The following is a 6,748-nucleotide window of genomic DNA, read 5'->3' on the forward strand; positions in this document are numbered from 1 at the left end:
TCCGTCTGTCCACAGCGGTGCTTGCAGTGGCTGCCCTAAGATAGTGGCTGTCAGTCCGGCCCCAGCTGGCCATCTGGAATGGTTCTTGGTCCCCACAGAAATGGTTAATTTCCTAAGAGGACGAGGCTTCCCTTTTGTGTAAACCTTTATCCCTTTGCTGCTGGGAAGTGGTGCTACCAGGGCGGACAGTGTGACTTCCTGTGCGGCGGCGGGCCTGTCTTGGGCTGAGCCGTGTGGCCGGTGAACAGCTCAGGAACACGAAGTAATGAATCCCGAGGGCTGAGAGAGGCCCCATCTTCCAGGAGAGCGTTCTGAGTCAGGCCACGGTCTATAACGATGGTGACACTCCCAGGGTTCCGGCCAGAGGAGGGACTTCCCGGAGCAGCAGGGAGAAGACAGGTCTTAGGGAGCCAAGCAGTTCACCGCAAAGTGGTGCCGCGGTAGCCCTGTGTCCCGGCAACCTGCTTTCTGCCTACTTTCCCAGCACATGCCAGGGACTCCGGCACTCCGAGCGGGATTGCATAGTTCCTGTGCTCCCTAGATTGACGGCTGTCTTTTTGGACAGTTGGAATTTGGGGAAAGAAGATAAAAATGAAGTTATTTTCTGCCTCTCTTACTGCTGTGTTACCAGAACAGGGAAAGTGCCAACACAAGGCAGAGGTTCAGTATTTGTCGACCGAACAAACTTGCCTATTTGCCGATAGCTCTGAGCAGCCACCGTTCGTTTTGTACTTCACGTGTGTCAGGTGTTTTGCACACATCATCCCTACTCTTCACAAAGATCCCATGGATGTGATATCTATTTTCTGATGAGGAAACGGAGGCTCAGAGAGGGTGAGCAACCTACCTGAGCTCCCACAGCCGTCTCCAGTGACTCACAAGTTTTTAGAGAACTAGTGGCATCTCATCTCATGGAGGTTGGGTTCCAATGCAATTTGTTTTGAGTGCAAATAAAAGGAACAAAGGGGTGTTAAAAGAGTGCAATGTGCCCTAGCTGGTTTGGCTCAGTGGACAGAGCTTCAGACTGCGGACTGAAGGGTCCCAGGTTCGATTCCGGTCAAGGGCACATGCCCAGGTTTTGGGCCCGATCCCCAGTTGGGGGCATGCAGGAGACAGCCAATCAATGATTCTCTCTCATCATTGATGTTTCTATCTCTCTCTTCCTTCCTCTCTGAAATCAATAAAAAATATATTTAAAAAAGAATGCAATGCTATTTTTCTTTGAGAAAACTTTTAGTTGAGTTTCTTTTTAAATATATATGTGTATATATACACACACACACACACACACACACACACACACTCGGTGGCCAGATTATTATGGTCTATGATCTCTGAACACATAATAATCTGGCCACTCAGTGTATATATATATATATATGAGGCCCGGTGCATGAATTTGTGCATTGGTGGGGTCCGGCCAGCCTGGCCAGGGGGAGGGGACATGGGCGATTGGCCGGTCTGCCTGCTGGTCGAACTCCTGGTCTCGGGGACAATTTGCATATTAGCCTTTTATTATATAGGATATACACTGAGTGGCCAGATTATTATGTGTTCAGAGATCATAATAATCTGGCCACTCAGTGTATATACACATTATAAACACATTACAGAAGCATTATACAATGGTTGGAAGGAAAACTGGAGGAAACAATCATAATCCCAGCGACCTGATATTTTTACTTTTCTGTATTTGCATTATGGCTCTTTCCTGCATTTTTAATATTCTCTAAATGTGCAGCAATTTTTTGGGGGGGAAAGAAGGATATTAAAGTGCCACTGTCTTTTGCAGCCATTAGTGCTCTGTGCTCTTCCCTTCAGCCCAGCAGGGACGTGGAAGGCTGGTCAGAGGCATGGGACACTCCACCTGCAGTTGCTGACTGAGTCGGCCTGCAGCTCAAGTTGTGGCCAACCTGTTCTTAAGCTGTGGCTCCTGCCCCCTGTCGGACCCGTCTCCTACCACCTTCCCTTCCTCTCACCTGCTCTGCTCCAGGTGTGCTGGCTTCTGTGCTGTTCCTGGAACACACTGAGCAAACTCCAGACTCGAGGTCTTTGCTCATGCTGTTTCCTCCGCCTGCGACACTGTTCCTTCTGATATCTCTCTTGCTTGCTCCCTCACCCCCACCCCCACCCCCCAGTCAGATCCCTGCTGAGATGTTAGCCCCTCAGAGAGGCCTTTCCAGACCACTCCGGTAAAACCACATCCTTTCCGGCCAACCTCATCCTCTTGTCTTCCTGGTACTTATTATCAGCTGACACACTGTATGTATGTTTTTCTTCTTTGTTTAATGTCTCTCCCTTTATTGGAATGTCAGCTTTCCCAAAGGAGGACTTTATCTGTTTTGTTCAATAGAACAGCCCAAGGCACATAGTAGGGTTCGATAAATCATTGATGAATGAGTGAGTGAATTCCATAGCCTGGGCCTCCCCAGCTGGCAGGATGTGGGCGGCAGTTTAAGGAATTGAGATGGAGAGAGCCACACCAGTCCCATAGCAACAAGACTCAGGCGGTTTCTACCAGTCTGAGGGCCTGGAGCTGCCCACCTGGCCCTGCCCTGCTGAGGAGCCAGGCCCCCTGGGCAACCATCGACTGGGCAGAGTTTGGGGCAGAAGGCGGCTCCGGGGAGCCTGAGCCAGCGCAGGCCCAGTTCCTGTGAAGAATGTCCCAGGTGAGCCCAGACTTGCCTTACATCAGATTTAAGGGAGAAAAGCAAATGAGACTCCTTCCATTTCCCCAACCCTGTAAATTTTCTAAAACAAATGGAAGGCTCTGACGAATCTCCATTTTGTCCATAAAATACAGATAGCAAAGACTTGTACACGGACTGTCTTGCTAGAAAACAATCATTGAGGACTTCAAAGAAAACAATTAATGATGCGCAGTCATTCTCATCCTTTCCCGGGTCCCTCTCTGGGATTAGATCATTTTCCCTTATGCTGCCTGCCTCTCTCCGGGTGATTTTGAATTCCTTTCTTCCACTGACCTCCGAGTTGCTGCAGGTACAGTAATTCATTAGTCCTGTCCTCGCATGTGGGTGGAATAAAGATCTTATTACCACGCGCTGTCAACTGAGAAATAGGCAAGAACCAAGAAGAATCATAAACATAGGAGAAAGGAGGGACTTAGAAACCAGAGGTTCCACTCCCTGTATACCAGTCACTGGGGAAGGCTGTGGTCTTTGTGTTGGTGTGTGTGTGTTGGGGGGCACACTTGGAAGTGGGGGGAGGATGCTTTCCATGCGTGTCTCCTGGAGAAATTGCACTCCTCAGACGGGAACTCCAGCAATGATCACAGGGGCAGCTGGGGAGCCGGTCCTTCCTCGCGGCCCCCGGGGGGGGGCGGGCCTGGAAGCCCCCCATGTCCAGCTGATCAGATCCTGACCCTCCTGTGCCCTCTGCTTCCACGCAGATTCATGACCGCCCCGAGTGTCTGAGCCAGATCTCCAGGTGCGGACATTTCCTCTTCCTGACCAGTGAGGTCAGAAGGGAGGTTTGCCGCCACACAGTCCACTCCGCGGGGCGAGGCCGAGGTGGCCAGCTCCAGCTGTGACTTGGACTTAATGCTGTCTGGGGTCTTCCTTGTTGGCTGGTGGCTATCGGGTGCTGCTTTTCTGTTCAGAGACCGGAGCGTCAGGCTGGGCATCTGGTAAGATTTCAGCAAAGATGGAGAGTGTCTAAGAGAGAACTGAAGGGAGCTGAAAGTCTGGAGGATGTTTTTCAGTTGGAAGCATTCTTACCGATGAAGCCCTGGCTTGTGGTCCCCCATACCCTTGGTTCTGCCCCCGGGGCCCCCAGGGCGCCTGGTATAGAGTAGGCGCTCGGTAAGTGCTGACCGGGACCCTGGGGCTCAGCGGGCACTGCTCAGCTGGGCAGACATCCAACCTGGAGCTCCCGAGACACCTGGCAGCTTCAGGGTTGCCATGAATGGATTTTAAAAGAATGTGTTTACAAATTGCTTGGAGAGGTATTTAAAAGAAAGGCAAACAAGATCGGGGATATTGGCTCAGTCTCACTGATGGGGACGGCAGAGTGGTTTCTCTGAAACATGACCATTGAACACTTATCTCCAGGGTTAGCATCTGTTAGATGAACCTGCCTGAAACTTTATTTATTTATTTATTATTTATTTATTTATTTATTTATTATTTCAGTGAGGAAAGGAGAGGGAGAGAGAGATAGAAACATCAATGATGAGAGAGAATCATTGATTGGCTGCCTCCTGCATGCCCCGCCCACTGGGGATCGAGCCTGCAACCCAGGCATGTGCCCTTGACTGGAATCAAACCCAGGACCCTTCAGTCCAAAGGCCGACACTCTGTCTGCTGAGCCAGACCGGTAGGGCTGAAACTGTCTTTTAAAAACATTTTTTTTTTTTTGTAATATGATAATGTGCATTTCTATAACATTGGTGCTACTTAAAGTAATTTTTTTTGGAAAGACAATCCTTAAAGCAAGTGCTATTTTGTACTTCGTATATCCATCTTATAAAAAGTTTAAAAAAATGCCATTTAGCATTTATCATTGTCAGTTCTGACGATTTCATTATGGCAAACCTGGGAGACAGAGCTGGGTCATCAGAGCCCAGGCAACTGAACGGGTGGCCTCAGACACTAGCCAGCGTCATAAAAGTTTACGTCCTGCTGCTTCCCAACGGCACCCACACTCCCTTCAAAGGAGGCCATTGGCATTCCACTTTCAGAGGGTGGGAGGGGGCAAGAGCCCATTTGAGAGAACCAGGGTCATTGGCACACATTCACCAAAGCCTTTCGTGCCTTCTAACCGCACCCCTTTCCACTGGGTCTCCCAGCCCACACGTCTTTGCGGACAGCTGCCGTTTGCCTGGGCATGCTCAGTCATGCTCAGTCATGCAGGTGTCCTGCCTGGCATTCCCTTCTTGTTGAAGTGGCCTCTTGGTCTGTCCATTCTCTTTTTCTACTGAAGTCCCCAGACTTGGGCCTTTGAGAGAGTTGTGACTGTGAGCGTGGCCTTTGGAGCCAGGCAGACCTTGCGTGGAGGCACGACTTTACCTTTCTGTGCCTCAGTTTTCTTGTCTGTGAAATGGGCTGAATAGCTGCTCTATTGTAAGGGTTAAATGAGATTGCTGTTGTGGAGCAATCGGTTCAGGGCCTGCCCAGAGTTAGGCAGCACCTTCAATTCCAGAAACTTGGGCATGTGGCTCCTCCCCTACCCTTACACTGCTTGTGGATATTGGTGAATTTGCACCTTCAGGAACTGGTCCTTGTACATGAGAAACAAAGAGAGAGGGACACCTCCTGGCTTAAAAGAAGCTGAACTCTTGTCTATGTGGAGCCATCCTGAGCCATCAAGCAAACCTGGAATCCAGTGGCCATGAGAGTTAGAAGGGATCCGAGAGGCCGCCTGGTCCAAACTCCTCATTTTATACATGGGGAAACTGAGGCCCAGAGAGGGAGGCTGGCCTTGCCAAAGATCACAATCTGTTTGGCAGCAAAACCGGGACCCAGAGCCAAGCCCCTTAGCCAACTGGCAGCAGACACGCAGCTCTCCAAGTACAGGCCTTGGCAATGCTTTCGCAGCAGCACTTTAAAAATGAGGTCCAGGGGCAAAGTGAGAGCAAAGAGCCTCTCTAATGGACTTAGACAAGAGGAGGAAATGATGGGTTTTATAATTGCCGGAATCACACTTCTAACCTTCTCTACAGTTAGAAGGATTGATTGCATGGGCTGAGGGTGTGCATACTCGGCAGGCTTCTGCTCCGATGCAATGGAGCCTTGCTCATTCCAGCTCTGCTGAAGACCTGGGTCTGGCCCCGGGCGAACAGGTGTGAGGTGGAGGCCCAGGCTGGACCAGCTCCAGCCTCAAGTCCTGCAGAAATCCCTGGGAATAAACAAGAACTTGGAGCCCACGGTCCAGGCGGGGCCGTCGGGGCCATGCTGATTCCTGGTACCTGGGCTGCTGGCCAAACTCCTGCAGTCAGATCTCCATGTGACAGCTTGCCTGGAGCTGTGTACCAGGGCCCTGACCCTAGGCTGGCCCCCTCCAGCACTGGGAGCAGGTCTGGGCCAGCAGAGGTTGGGGGACTCCACGGCCCCAGAAGCCAGGTTAGGGAGGAAGACCCGTCAGCACAACTGGCAGCTGTATTCTGGCACCACTGTGCCAAGGATACGTCAGAGATGGCCAAGGGCACAACTGGACTAGCTGTCCCTGCCCCCCAGGCTCTTGGGGACACCAGGCCAACACGTGCAAACATAAAGACACCTCAGACTCATGGTGGGCGCTGGTGGAAAAGCCAAGGGTGTGTGTGTGTGTGTGTGTGTGTGTGTGTGTGTGTGTGTGTGGAGAAGCCCCTGGTTCCAGTTCCAGCTCCAGCATTAGCTGGCGAGGCTTTGATCTTGAGCAGGTCACGCCACCTTCCCAGTGTCGGGGTCACATTGGTTAAAACGAGGGGCCTGTGCTCGCTTCGGCAGCACATATACTAAAATTGGAACGATACAGAGAAGATTAGCATGGCCCCTGCACAAGGATGACACTCAAATTCGTGAAGCGTTCCATATTTAAAAAACAAAACAAAACAAAAAAAAAACAAAAAACGAGGGGCTTGCTCCATGAGACTCCCTGGCCAAGGGGGTCCTCAGGGCTGCCATTTCACTTCCTCACGAGGACTGTCTTCTTTGTTGGTGGTGGGGGTGGGAGATGAGAGGACCAGCTCAGATGGTGCTGGAACTTGGGCCAGCGTCGACCCCTTCATGTATTGTGCAGCCCCGTTTGT

At 51.1% G+C, this 6,748-nt stretch overlaps 1 non-coding gene across 1 annotated transcript; it reads left to right on the forward strand.

The window, feature by feature from the left end:
* Window positions 1-6,430: 6,430 nt before the first annotated feature.
* LOC129147186 (U6 spliceosomal RNA) lies at window positions 6,431-6,537 on the forward strand. The gene has a single exon (XR_008554512.1). It is a non-coding gene; the product is annotated as a U6 spliceosomal RNA (small nuclear RNA).
* Window positions 6,538-6,748: the final 211 nt, after the last annotated feature.

Source organism: Eptesicus fuscus, chromosome 18, assembly GCF_027574615.1.
Source record: "Eptesicus fuscus isolate TK198812 chromosome 18, DD_ASM_mEF_20220401, whole genome shotgun sequence".
NCBI classification, from domain to species: domain Eukaryota; kingdom Metazoa; phylum Chordata; class Mammalia; order Chiroptera; family Vespertilionidae; genus Eptesicus; species Eptesicus fuscus.